The sequence below is a fragment of the Protopterus annectens genome, chromosome 1.part1, assembly GCF_019279795.1.
Source record: "Protopterus annectens isolate FY-2018-M chromosome 1.part1, PAN1.0, whole genome shotgun sequence".
NCBI lineage: Eukaryota > Metazoa > Chordata > Ceratodontiformes > Protopteridae > Protopterus > Protopterus annectens.
The window spans coordinates 1,554,244,496-1,554,259,753 of NC_056726.1; positions in this window are offsets into that span (position 1 = coordinate 1,554,244,496).

The following is a 15,258-nucleotide window of genomic DNA, read 5'->3' on the forward strand; positions in this document are numbered from 1 at the left end:
TGTGTGCATTGGCCATAACCCATTCATCTAGGGGTTGACACACCACATGCAGGCATACATGGGGTCATATGTCACAGGTAATTGTATACAGCTGCTAGATGACTACTTCCATGTACAGTCATGTTGGACAGTTGGCACATGCACCACATACTCTGTAATGCTGACAGATACTGGTGGCTAGTATCTGCAGTGAGTGAGATCTGCACCTCATGTGCTTGGGGCCCTTTGGCTGTGTGCTGGGTGGGACAGGTCTGGATAGCTCCTTGCCACAGTCACCATCTTCCACACATCTATGTACGTCTACCTTTGGCTTATTATAGTATGTTGTCCTGACATATATGTCTGTATTCCTATCCACTGTGTGTGCAAGGCATGAGTGGCACATACTGACGAGTGTCTGCACTAACAACTGCAACTGCCAGATATGTCTGGTCCACTGGTGTTTGCAGTCATGGCCTTCATGTCTGTGAGCATGCCCAGTATGACCTTTCAGTATGTTGTTGACTGACATTGCCTTCATTTCTGTAAGTGTGTGAGTATGCCCAGTATGGCCATCTGTATTGAATGTGTGGATCATATCCAGGTAGTTTGTGCTGCAGTGCTGACCTTTGTGTTGTACACCGACAGGTAGCATGCTGTCTCTGCAGGGTATCCATCGATCATTTGGCTTTGACTGTTAGTACATTTCTGCACAGGGGGGGGGGGGCACACCTGACTTTTTCTACATTTCTACACAGGAGTGGGGGGGGCACACCTGACTGTTATTACATTACTATGTAGGATGGGGGGCACACCTGACTATTTCTACATTTCTACACAGGATTGGGGGGCACATCTGACTGTTATTACATTACTATGTAGGATGGGGGGGCACACCTGACTATTACTACATTTCTACACAGGGTTCGGGGGCACACCTGACTGTCATTACATTACTATGTAGGATGTGGGGGGCAAATGTGGCACTGGTACACATTTGCTATGACTGTACTGGTATGTCAGGTACTCCATTTCATTCTGCATTGCTAACTATCATGCTGACTAGAGGCATGCTAGTGTACTACAGATCATACCTTTGGTTGCCCTACATATTATTGTCTGACTTCCTACCCTTCAGAACTAACATCCCACTGCCTGCCCTGCTGTGGTCTGTCGGTGTGGGCCTGGAGGGGGAGGTTAACCATAGCCATCATTCTGGGGCCATGGCACAGGCTCTGTTTTGGTTTGTCTACACCTGTCCTGCTGGCTGAGACTGTTGTTAGGTATGTGAACCATCCTGACTGGCATGTGTAGGTCTTATGGACGCACATGTCACTCAGCCCATTTCCTGCAGTGGGTTCTGTCACCTGTGTAGTACTGGCTACTATGGTGACTCCAGTATGTGTTACAGATGTCATGGTGCCACTATGGGTGTCTACTGTCTGCTGCCATAACATTCGGCCACCCAATTCCCTTGCATGCTCGCATCCATTCCATAGCTATAGGTAACAACACATTCTACTCCATTTGGCAATTGGTAGGTTGACTGACTTACCTTGAGGGTGTGCCAGACTTGCGGATGGCGCTGGAGGGCTGCCTATGTCAAATGCACATAGTACACTCCCTATACATGGTTAAGCACAGGTAGTGTCATGTTTGGCATCACATTTACTGTATGTGTGAGTCAAAGAGAGGTGTCATTCCCTAGATCCCTACTGTGTCAGTACATGTGCTATGCGTTGCCTCTTTGCCAAGGCCAGGACATACTGGGCATGCCTCCTTTTGCCAACTGGGGCAGGCTCAGGTTGTTCCTCCTTTGAGTCATTTTGTGCCTGTGCAGGCCTTGCTATTGGTGGGGGGCTGTATGGCCCTGCCCCATGCTGTTCCTGCTGCAGCTGTTTCTGCAGGATCATACTGTGTAGCATGGCACATGTCATAACAATTTGGGTGCATGTAGCTGGTGAATACTTCAAGGTTCCACCGGATGTGTACAGACACCAGAACCATGACCTGAGCATCCCAAACACATGCTCTATTATATGTTTGGCCTGTGCATGTGCCTCATTATAGCGTTGTTGTTCAGGTGTGTGTGTGCATTTCTGATGGGTGTCATCAACCACGGCTCCAGTGTGTACACAGCATCCCCTACTAGGTGACCGTAGGGGATGTCCACATTGGCAAATCCCTGGTACAGCTGCATCAGATGCCATATGTGTGAATTGTCATAGCTTCCAGGCAGCCAGCACACACATTCATTATAATGCCCTGGGCATCACATACGACCTAGTAGTTGATGTAGGGGTTGCCCCTGTGGTTGATGTAGGCCCTACCCTGCTCACCAAGTGGTGCTTTGATGCATATGTGCATGCACTCTACAGCACCCACTATCCCCGGGTTCATAGGTAGGTACTAAGCTATTGGCTCTAGGGCCTATATAAGCCTAGCCAAAAATGTACCCTGGCTTTCACCACCCAAGAAAATAATTTTCCTGTGTCCCTGTTGAGCAGAGCCACAGAAGTGATCCCTGGGGTGAATTTCCTATTTCCCATCCAATCATCAAGATTTTTCTTGGAGTGCTAATGAGGAGCTCTGTTTGACATAGATAGGTAGTCTGTTTCAGAGTATGGGAAGTCTCTGGGACAGGAATCTATCCCTCCAGCATGTTCTGTTTATTGTGGTGACAAGGTTTAGGTCCCTAGAGCGTGTAGCTCGGAGGGATTGGGATTTCTTTAAGTGGAGCATGTCCAACATCTCTGGGTTTGACATAGCTTTGTATGTTAGGCAGAGATCACCTGTAAGTAGATGATATGCGACGGAGTAAAGCTGGAGTTTTTTGAGACGGTCTGTGTAGGGCATCTGTTTGAGGCCAGTAATCCTCTTTGTGAGGTATTTCTGTGGCCTTTCCAGTTGTTGTAGATGTCTTGTGAGGTACATACCAAAAGGGGCGTTGTACTCTATAATGGGTCTAATGAGTGATGAGTAGAGGGGAACAATGACCTCTTTTTTTCTGGATGAGAAACCTTTTGTGATGAGGTGAGCCACGTAGAAGGATTTCCTGACCACTGTGGCGACGTGATTATCAAAGGAGAGACTACTGTTTACCTGTGTCCCAAGGTCTCTTATCATATTTTTGGCATTAAGTAGACTACCAGCTATGTGGTAGTTCATGGGTACAGAGTTTTTACCAAAGGGGATGACAATACACTTTTTGGCATTGAGCTTCAGGCCATGGCTTTGACACCAGGCATCTGTCTCAGTGATGCCCTTTTGTAGTATGTCCACATCATTAGGAGTTTCGATTATGGCTCCTAGTTTGCAGTCATCTGCAAACTTTCTTAGCCAAAGACCTTCTGTGTTAGCCTGTACTTCAGAGACGTAGATACCAAACAGTAGAGGACCCAGGACTGAACCCTGTGGTACTCCACTTGTCACTGGTCTGAAGTCAGATTTGGAGTCTGCTACTTTCACAGTGTGGGTTCTGTCCGTGAGCCAATTGGCAACCCATCTTGTGACATAGAGATTTATAACTAGTTTAGTGAGCTTATCTATAATTCCAGAGTGGGGGATGGTATCAAAAGCCTTAGCGAGATCTAGATAAGCTGTGTGAACCACCTTACCCTCATCTATGGCTTTGGTGACTGCTTCAAAGAAGTCAATCAGGTTTAGGAGACATGATCTGCCTTTTACAAATCCGAACTGGGTAGGGTCCAGAGTTTGGAGATTACCAGTGTCTTTGTTTATGAGTTCCATGATGATACGTTCCATGGCCTTACAGACCAGGCTCATCAGGCTAATGGGGCGGTAGTTCCCGGGGTCTGTTGTGGCTCCTCCTTTGTGGAGTGGGATAACCGTCATAGTGCGCCATTCATTGGGCACAAAGCCTGAGGTGAGGCTATGATTAAACATGGTACTTAGGTAGGGTGCCAGGTCATTCTATAGTTCATGTAGAATGCAGCCTGGGATATTGTCAGGTCCCATGGATGCTGTATTCTTGGCTTTAGAGAATGTGTTTTTTACCTGTGCAGCCATGATTACAGGAACTTTGCATTCTTCCAGTATAGAGATGGGTCCTTTAGGGGGTGAGAGGGGGGTAAAGTTAGCACTGAACCTATCTTCCAGGATGTTGGCAATATCAGTTGGTTCTTATATTTAGTGCCATTGTGCTGTAACTCAGGGCAGATCTGAGTGTTGCCATTGAGATTCTTGACATAGCTATAGAATGCTTTGTCGCTATCTTTAGAGTCAGTGTCAATTTTGTTTTCATAACTAGCTTTGGATGATTTTATGAGGGATCTCAGCTTCTTACTGAGGTTGACCAGGGAGTTCCTCCAGTCATGGGATTTTACTCTTTTTTACAACAGTTTCTTTCTTCTGTTGTAGAGTTTGTTTATGGCAGAGGACCAGTTTGGCTTATCTTTTTTTGGAGGATAGCATCTTGGTTCTATTAGGGATAGCATGATCCATGCACTTGTGTAAGTGCTTATAAAGTGCATTTGTGTAGGATTCAGCAGTCGTACCTCTATTGTCTGTCCGCATGAGTGTCATGAAGTTTGCCACTTCTGTCTTAAGAAGTGTGAAGTTGGCTTTGGAAAATTTTTTATGGTGGTTTCCCTAATTGGGGGTGGGGGCGGGATGTGGATATCTAGGGTGATTAGCTTGTGGTTGGATCTGACCAACGAGGAATTGACCTCCAGTGTGAAACACCGGTTGCCCATGTTGGTAATGACCAGGTCTAGGATATTGCTGCCCCTGCTGGGGGTGTGAATAAGTTGATCCAAGGCGTTGGAATTTATGAATTCCAGAAAATGTTGAGCAAAAGAGTTGGTACATGAGTAGTTTTCCCAGTTAATGGTGGGGTAGTTGAAATTGCCCATTATTAGGGTGTTAGGCTGTACCCTAATACTTTCCAGTGTATCAAGAAATGAGGAGTAGGAATCCTGGGGCATGGTGGGGGGTCTGTAGCAAGCTACAATTTGGATTGCGGTCTCGCACAGTTAGTTGCACTTGGATAATCTCGGATGCATTATGCTGTGCAACTAGCCTGGAGGTGTGGATATCCTTAATGAATATGGACACACCTCCACCTTTAATGCTTCGTTCTGGGTTAGGTGGCTGAACGGTGTGGTATGAATTATAGCCTGGTAATGCGCAAGGGTGCTCTCTGGAGCTTTGAACCAGGTCTCTGTCACTGCGCAGATGTTGATGTTCTCCATTTTAAGGAGTGCCTCGAGTGAGTGCATTTTGAGGTTTAGACTTCTAGCACTGAGTAGCACTACTCTCAGATTTTGCTTGCTTGTACCTGTTACTGTGGTGAATTTGTCATTTGAACCTTGCCTAAAAAAGGCACTATAGGGGTGGCAAGAGCCTTAGCCAGTATCCGGAATCCCAAGGGCGACAGGTGCAGGCCATCTCTGGCAAAGCATCGTGGCCTGTTGATCATGTCGTCCCAGGCAGACAAATACTGGATCCCCTTAGAATGACACCAGAAACTTAGCCAATTGTTGAAGTCAATCATTTTGTCCTTGTACTGTGGCATCATTCTGGGTGATGGCAGGATGCTACTCAGGGCCAGGGTCATACCTGCCTGGGCTACAAGATCGGAGAGCTCCTCCATGTCTCTTTTCATGTAGTCCAGGGAGGTACGTCTCAGGTCATTCACACCAACATGGACAATGACAGTGTCATATTTGTACTTGTTGTTGAGTGACCTGAGTGCATGCATTATGTGGTGGATCCTGGCACCTGACAGGCAGCTGACAGTAACTTTCTCCTTGTTTAGCCTGGTAAGTGGAATATCAGTGTGCCTGACTATAGAGTCACCTATGACTAGAGTGTTGGGTACGTTGTTATGCCTTATGGGCTGTGGTTGGGTGGCACACTCAGTTTGTGGGCTATGTGCCATTTGGGTTGTGTTGGGAGGTGGAGTTTGCTTGCGTTTCTGCTTTGGATGTCCCTAATGCTTGGGCAGGTTTTTATTGAGTGCCTCCATGAATATAGGTGTGTGTTTTGTGTTTCTATGTGTGTGTTTTGGTGGTGTAGGTTTTGAGGGACTATGTGATGAGTTTGGTGTGGTGCAAGTGTTTACCTTCTCCTCTTGACTATCTGGTCCTGTCTTGGGTGAAGAGAGCTTTGCTTCCAGTTTGGCTATATAAGTGCATCTCTCACAAGTTGTAGTGTTGGGTGGTAGGAGGAGAGGGTTATCTGTGTACATGAGGCAATTGCTGCATTGCCCCAAGATGCCCAGATTCATCAGGTAGACAGGAGAAATCACCAGGAGCTGACCCTTAGACATGCCTGGATATGTGCTTATTTATTAAGTACTTAAAACTGCTTTCCTCTAAACAAGTGAGGAAAGTTGAGTGCTGTAGTAATGTGCAGCTTATTTAGTGCTTACAACGAGTTCTGAACAAGTGCTGAGTTCAAAGAAACAGATTTGAGTGCTGAAACTAGAAAACTGGCTAGTTCTAAGAAACAAAATTAAGCTAGTAGGCTTACCTCCAAAACAGAAAGGCTTGGGTGCTCATAAGCCTACAAACAGTCTAGACCACATACAGGAAAGGCAGGTAACAAGCTTAAAACATTTTTTTTCTTTCCCAGATGCTCTCTTTGTACACAGTAGGAGTGCCTGAAATCAGAATATGATCTCACTGCATTCAGTTGAGTGAGCAAATGAGATGGGTATTCTGCTATTTGGTGGAAGAGACGCATACTGCTGGTCAACAACTCACGGGTGTTGAGGAAATATACGTGCTCACTGGCATGTGCTGACATGGCATCCAGGAACTGGTGGAATACTCTTGATGCTGATGCCTGTGAGATCCCTATCATATCCCCAGTTGTGCTTTGGGAGGTACCTGTGGCTAGTATACCTAGGCCTACACATACCTTGGTATCCACTGGGATGGGTTTCCCTTGGTCAGTTTGGTTTGTCAGGTGTGGCTGCCACAGCTCAATAATTTGCTGTAGGAGGTCTCTGTCCACCCTATAGCACTCCACTATCTCCAGCTCATGTAGCACCTGGTAGGTTACCCTGGGTCTGTTACACTTTTCTCCGTCTCCTCACTGTGGGTTGTTCAGCAGCATTGACCTCCTCACCACCCTCAGCCTCTTGCACATGTTGTTCTATGTTGCCTGCTGCAGCCCTTCTCATTTTGTATATTTGTTTGTTAAAATTTCCCCGCTTATATACACCGAAGGTGTAGAGTGTGGGAAAAAAACAGAGGGGAAGGTATTTGCTTAGTTTATAGTAGCGTTCTGGGCTGGGCTGATCTCCTGCCTGTGTAATTGGCTGGGTCTGATACATATCACCTGCCAGCTAAGCTAGTTCACCTTGATTACCTTCCTACTCCTGTTTTTCCTTCCCATTGCCTCCCTGTTTAAGCCCGTGTGAGCGCCACACAAACAGAGTGCTCATATGTGCACACTGCTGCTATTTCCTGGTTTAACTTCTTTTGTCTTCCTGTTAAGCCCAGTGCATGGCGCACACACCTGCTTAGCCTTCCTAAACACTGCTTGGCAGGTTTAGACACAGCCTCTAGCTTAGCTCTGCTAAGCTAGGAGCTGACCCGAGCCACAGGGCTCCAATCTGCTTACAGTATGCCTGACACACACACCCATGATGTCACCTACCTCCTAGGCTTGCACCCAGCTATTCCTACTCTTACACTGTTGGGACCTGCCTCACATGCTGGGGAAAACTGGGATTCACTATCCTTCCCCTCATTTGCATAGGATTGCCTGCTAATGCATAGTTACATATCTCACACTGAGCCTCCCCCCTTAGCAACCATTACTCACTGGCCTGGTAATCTTCTGCCTGCCATTGACTTGCATAGCAGAATACTGATTTTAGTTAGAATGCTTATTTTAGGTTTATTTTCTTATTTCCCCCCCGATCCCGTTTGCGCTCCACTGTCCTATGCTTAAACAGCCGAGTTCGGCAAAAAAAAAAAATAAAAGTAATTTTTTTTATTTTTTGTGTTGTTTGCATTGCCAGTGGCCTTATACTTGGCCATTGGCATGCTTCCTCAATGATATGCAGCCTTTATTTGCAGCTGTCATGTCTCCGTTTTGTAATTTGCAGAAATGTACTCAGTTACTAACTGAGTACATTTCTGCAGATAGCACTTGTCTTGCGTGGACTATTGCTTCCTGGATTGCAAAATCACCTGATTTGCATGGATTTCTCCTGCAAATGAGGTGATTTGCATACCAGGGCTTAGTCCGTGCATGATTAGTGCAGAAGCTCTTGTGCACGCCCCTGCAGGCTGTTCCTTGATCGCACGGCAGACGTATTTCTTGCTAGAGCTCCCGCACTAATCGTGCAGGGCATAGAGATTCCGGGGGTATATATTTTTCTCTGTTTCTGATGATAGCAGTGCATTAAGATTCACTAATGAACTGAGATAATTTTGTATGTGTAGACTCTTTGTGCATACGTTACATACATATGGGCATTTCTCCGTTTAGAAATGTATAGTTCAGACACAGCACTACAAAAAATGGGACTTGTTAATTTGCTATACATTTTGAAAAGCACATTTCAATCGAACATTTATTGGTGTTGGACTCTAAATATATAGAGCTGTATTATTATTTTTGACATACAGGCTACCATATTATGGACCATTCTAATAGATTAATTAGGTCTCTCTTCATTTTTTCACTTAGTTTTCATGGTTCCCTCTGTTTAAGATTTGCATTACGGATGAAAGGGTTATAGCTTCTTTTAGTAATTTACAGAATGCTACTAACAAAGGCATTATATTGGGGGGTTACCCTTTAACTGCTTTCTAGACCCCCTACTGACCAGGGTATTTCCTCTTTTTTCTGAGCTCTTTTTACCACCATCTACTGGTTTCTCAAAGCAGCGATCATCTTGTGACACAAAAACAGTTGGCAGTTTTTTATTCTTTCTTTGGTGATCAGCATCAAAACATTTAACTGAAATATGCTCAGACCAAAATACCAGTTTACTATAGATTTCAGTTTCCAATTTTATAAGCTTTCTTTATGGAGAAAAACATAACTGATACACTGCCAGAGCAAACTTAAAGCTCCACTATAATTCATTTTCATATTTTATAATCTCTCTTTAAGGGGCCATATCAAAATATTAAACTCTGATATCAAAAATCAAACTAAAACAGTCTGATTTGTCTGAGGTGACCTTTGTTCTGACAGTCCATGCAATTTATGTTTTTGTTTCTGAGCTCTGCTGACAAGAAGAAGGTATCTAAGTACTGATTCATCCATTTAAGGCATCATTGAGGCTTTTATAGCATTAAGTTTATACATTTTTGTAATGAACACTGGAAAAATGTTATCATATTATGGTATTTGGTAAGCTAGTGCTGTTTTCACTAGCATCTAAGGTTTTGTAACATTGTGGTTTGTGATCCACCTGGTAAGACGCAGTTACATGTAAGCAAGGACATTACTTTTCCGTGGTTTTGCAGTATCAGCCAAGGGCAATAACAGTATAGGGAACTTACTGACATATTAATTGACATTGTTGCTAAACAAGAGGCTAAAATGAGATTGAGCTGAACAATATTTTTCTAGCTGTGAAGGAAACATTTACAAAACAATGGTATCTGTTCAGACTGTCCTAGTAGTAAGTACATTGATTAAATCTTGCAGGTGCTGATACAGTGGTAAAAGTATAGGACATCAGTTTGCACCAATGGTGTTTTGAGATTATTTACAGACCTGAATGATGCAGGTCTGTTTGAGTGGTGGTGCGGGGGGGGGGGGGGGGTTAAGTCTGTGCAGACTCTTGGCTCTCTCTTGATGGGATAGTGTCTTTGGTTTTTCTAGGCCTGGCAATGACTTGGGGAAGGAAGGTGGTACAGTAGCAGGTAAGCACACCTGAAGTGACTGGCACTGAACTGACATTCTGTAATCATGTGAGTGGAAACTAACAGGACGTCACATGAGCAAATTCCATTTTCAGTGGCCTGAAGAGATCACCTCTCACATCAGAATCTAAGTTCAAAATTTATAACAGTGCTTGAAAGAACTCATGATGTATGCTCAAGGCTTGTTAACAGAGATCATGACATTAGACCAAAGGACTGACAACAGACCAATAGACTAAGATGTGAATATATGGATTCTCAGGTGAACATACTGAAATAATTAAAGAAACAAAAACGTGATAATCAAAATAGTTTCAGTAACTGCATAATTATGAATATCTTCAAAAGCCAGGAAGGCCTCGAGTACTGACATTTTGTTATTCAAGATTTTAGTATCAAGCAGTGTTAACTTGATATTGTCTGAAATATAATTTGTTACACTGAGATATCTGTAACTTGAACATTACCAAAAAAAGTAATATAGAGGCAACAAATGCAATAACAAGTGTTATGCAGATGCAAACCACCCCTAGCAAAGCAAGAGGGATTATCAAACATCTTATCCTATACTATTGCACACTGCATCCCATCACTGAAATTACACCCCTTTAAAAGCTCATTATTATAATTGATTGATTATCTTGTCTTTGTAGATGGGTACCAGGTACCATTTCCAGTACCAATGATAAAATAATGCTTTGCTCTAGGATCTTGCCTGTCTTTGAGACATGGGAAGAGCTTGGTAATGTTTCTCTGCATTTCTCACAGGGTACAGCATCTTATACTATTGACTCCCAAGTTTCCAGCTAAAAGTTCATCGTCATATTTGAGTCAGTAGAGAGTTTGAACATCTGTAGTTATGCCACTAATTTTGGCCCTAGAGAATCATCTCTAAGGCATAGAAGGATAAAGCCCTGACTATGACCCAGACAACATGAGATTGAATAACAGCTCAGGCATCCACTGATGTTTGCAAGGGGTGCAGAAAACATTATGAGATGCCTGCTCACTTTTCTCAGGGTGAAGAGTTGGGTGTGAAGTGAGGGTGGGGTGTATCACTAGTTGGCTCTGGTGTAGTCCAGAGCAGTGAGTGACAGAAGCTGTGCTGGGATCAGCTAGTGATGTGTTCTGTCCCCTGGATCCAGGACAAGACTGTTACCAGTAACCAAACCTCACTGTCAAGCCCCCCTAGGGATGATGCCTGAACACAGTAGCGCTGGTCTGAGTAGTAGTGGTAGCTACAAGTCCATTCTGCTACTGAATAGACTCACATATCAGTAAGCGATAGGTTGGCAACTCTTGGACTGGCAAATTACTAAAGTACCCATCCGACTTGTTAAGAAATATGCAGTTGAGTGGAATTCAGATTTCGGGAGATGGTATACTATCACAATGGACAAACCTGTAACCCCCCTCAAAAGAAAAACTACTTTTTGCTAGACAGAGAGGGGCAGCTCACTGTTACTCTAGCCTTAGCAAGCCTAGATAATGCTGGATATATGTGTGTCTAACAATGGGATCACCAATAATCAGTACCTTACTTCAATTAGCTGCAGGCTGTAAGGACCACAACAGTATAGACTTGCAGCCTTGGTTATTCTATTAAGATGTGAAAGTAGTTGAAAACGTACATATACGTACAGTTAGTGAAAATTTCTAGTTGTGTTTTCTTGACAACAGCAGCATACTACACCTCAAGCAACACATAGCCCTTCTAAATGCACACCAGCAACACCCACACATAGCAACACTAAATCCACATATGCGGAGGCCCTTAACTGTAACCTGCCCAAGCAACAAGGACCTCTGAAGCTGAAATGCAAACAAACACCAATCACAACCAAAGTGTCACATAGCTCACAACACCAGTGTGCCACCCAGCAATAGCCCCTAAGGCAAGACAACGTACCTAATACTTTAGTCATAGGTGACTCTATAGTCAGGCACACTGATGTCCCACTCACCAGGCTGAACAAGGAGAAAATTACAGTGAGCTGCTTGTCAGGTGCCAGGATCCACCACATAACTCATGCACTCAAGTAACTCCAGAACAAGTACAAATATAACTGTCATTGTCCATGTTGGAGTGAATGACTTGAGACGTACCTCCCTGGACTACATGAAAAGAGACACGGAAGAGCTCTCGGATCATGTGGCCCAAGCAGGTATGACCCTAGCCCTGAGTAGCATCCTGCCTTTGCCCAGAATGATACCACAATATAAGGACAACATGATTGACTTCAGCAATTGGCTAAGCTTCTGGTGTTATTCAAAAGGGATCCAGTATCTGTCTGCCTGGGATGACATGATCGACAGACCATGATGCTTTGCCAGAGATGGTCTGCACCTGTCGCCTCTAGGATTCAGGTTACTGGCTAAGGCTCTTGCCACCCCTATAGAGTCTTTTTTAGGCAAAGTTCAAAGGACAAAACCACCACCGTAACAGGTACAAGCATGCAAAATCTGAAGGTAATGCTAGAAGTCTAAACTTCAAAATGCACTCTCTCGAGGCACTCCTAAAAATGGAGAACATTGATATCTGTGCAGTAACTGAGACCTGGTTCAAGGCTCCAGAGAGCACCCCTGCAATACCAGGCTACAACTCTTACCAGACTTTTCGGCCACCAAACCAGGATTGAAACACTAAAGGTGGAGGAGTGTCCATATTCACCAAGGATATTCACACCACCAGGTTAGTTGCCCAACACAATGCATCTGAAATTCTCCAGGTGCAACTAACACTAGGTAAGACTGCAATCCAAATTGTAGCTTGCTACAGATCCCCCACCATGCCCCAAAATTCTCACTACACCTTTCTAAACATACTGGAAAATATTAATATACAAACACCCTAATACTGGGTGATTTCAACTACCCTGCCATTAACTGGGAAAACTACTTGTGCACCAACACCTTTGCTCAACAGTTCTTGGAATTCATAAATTCCAATGCCCTGGATCAACTAATCCATAGTCCCACCAGGGGCTCCAATATCCTAGACCTGGTCATTACCAACATGGGAAATTGATGCTCCAAACCTATGGTCACCCCCTCGTTGGCCAGGTCAGACCATAAGCTAATCACCCTTAACATCCACATCCCACCCCCACCCTCAGTAAGGAAACCTTCATAAAAAACTTCTCCAAGGCCAACTTCATGCTACTCAAGTCAGAAGTGACAAACTTCATCACACCCATGCAGACGGGAACTGAAAGTTCAACTGCTGAATCCTGCACTAAGGCACTGTACGAGCACATCCACTCATGCATGAATCGTGCCATCCCAAATAGAAGCAAGATGATCTCCTCCAAAAAAGGAAGCCAATCTGGTGGTCCCCTGCCATAAACAAACTTTACAACAAAAGGAAAAAACTGTTGCAGAAAAGAGGAAAATCCCAGGATGCAAAAAACTCCCTTATCAGCCACAGTAAGAAGCTGAGATCCCTCATAAAATCCTCCAAAGCTAGTTACGAAAATAAAATTGCCAAAGATTCCAAAGACAACCACAAGGCATTCTATAACTATATAAACAAAAATCCGCAAAACAGATGAACCAGAATGGCTTCAGTGGTGGAAAAACGATCCACTAGGCGTATAATATGTAACAAAGCAATTTATTAACAACACACAGGGGAAAAAATAAAATAAATAAATAAATGAATAATATTAATCCAAATGAGTCAAATCCAAGCACTTTTGTCTCCTGTGTAGGAGTCTTTTTTCAAGAACAGACAGTTAGTTAAACTGATAGTAAGGATAGTGTCAGGTCCTGTATGGAAATGGTTCTGGACAATAACTTTATCACTTTTGAGGGGCATTTATTCAAGCAAGTGCAGGGGTTGGCAATGGGCGCATGTTGCGCACCGTCATTTGCTAACATTGTATTAGCACAGTGGGAAGACCTCTACGTAGTGAACTCTGAATTCAAGGACATGTGGGTACTATATGGACGGTACCTGGATGATATGGTCTTATTTTGGCATGGGAGCGAAGATGACCTGAATAGATTCTTCGTTTACATCAACAACACTACCAACTTTTTGAAATTTACCATGACCAAGGACCTTGACACCTTGAATTATCTGGATGTTACTAGTAAGAAAGATCACTTTAAGGGTAGGTTTACTTCACACCTTTATAGAAAACTTACCTATTCTAACTCTTTGTTGCATTTTGAGAGTTACCGCCCTCTGCATCAGAAAAAAATCCCTTGTCAAGGGGCAATAAGTGAGATTGGCCAGAAAAGAGGTTACCCCTTTAACTTTGTCAATGACATAGCTGAAGACGTCAAATCAAAAAGAGCTGGGGGTATTTATTCTACACTCTTGGAGAAGCCTGAAGGTTTGAATAGAACCTCTGATTTGGTCAAAACTGACAGTTTTACTAGGGCATGTGTCCTGCCCTTCACTAGGGATTTTTTTAACATTAGAAGCATCATTTATGATTTTTGGACCATTTTTGTTTGGATGAGAAGATCAACAAAAGGTCGGGGGAAAAACTTCTTGTGGTTTACAAAAAGGGCACCTCCTTGAAAGGCCTGGTGGAGAGGAAAAAGTTAAAGGCAGGCCTAGGTGGAACTTTTAAATGTGGGAGGTGTGGACAATGCCTCTATATATTGGACACTGACTCCATTAGAGTCAGGAACTATGGTAAAATTACTACTAATAGGAAGTGTTGTTGTTACACCAAGGGAGTGGTATATATTGCAACCTGTATGGTATGTGAGGGGTACTATGTGGAGAAGACAATCAGAGCCCTCAGACAAAGAATATATCAACACAACTATGCTATACTAAAAATAAAGAAACCAATGCTTTATTTAAGCATATAAAGGTGCACTCGCCACATTATTTTAAATGTTTTGTACTTGAACAAGTAGACCTGGGTCCACGAGGGGGGCCCGATGATGACTTCCTTGAATATTTAGAGCTCAAGTGGCAGATCAAATTAAATGCATGTCAACCACCTGGGCTCAATGACAAGTTATCCATTAGTTCTGTATTAAAACTAAAATCAGCTTTTTTATGGGATTTTCTTCAAGATCTGTGTTTTAAATCATACTTCAATACATATTACATTAATGTCTATGTGGTTGGTAGGTGGCAATTGGTGTGTTGTAGTGGGCAGTTACTGTGATTATGTGTAACAGTCTTTTTAAACTGCTTAATTATTTTACAGGAAATGATGTTTGCTTTGTCAACCAATGGCTGTAAGGGTTAGGGTATTTAAATATGGCATTGTTTGTATGTTCTTGTTCTGATGAAGTCTTGTGATTTTGACGAAAGGGCTTAACTTTTTTCAATACATTTTCTGGATTTAGTGCTACAATGTTCCTTTGGTGATCCTCTATATATTTTTTACTTGGTTTTGGTGTTCGTTATTTCGCAGCCAGAATTTAAGAAAAGATCACTGCTCTCCAA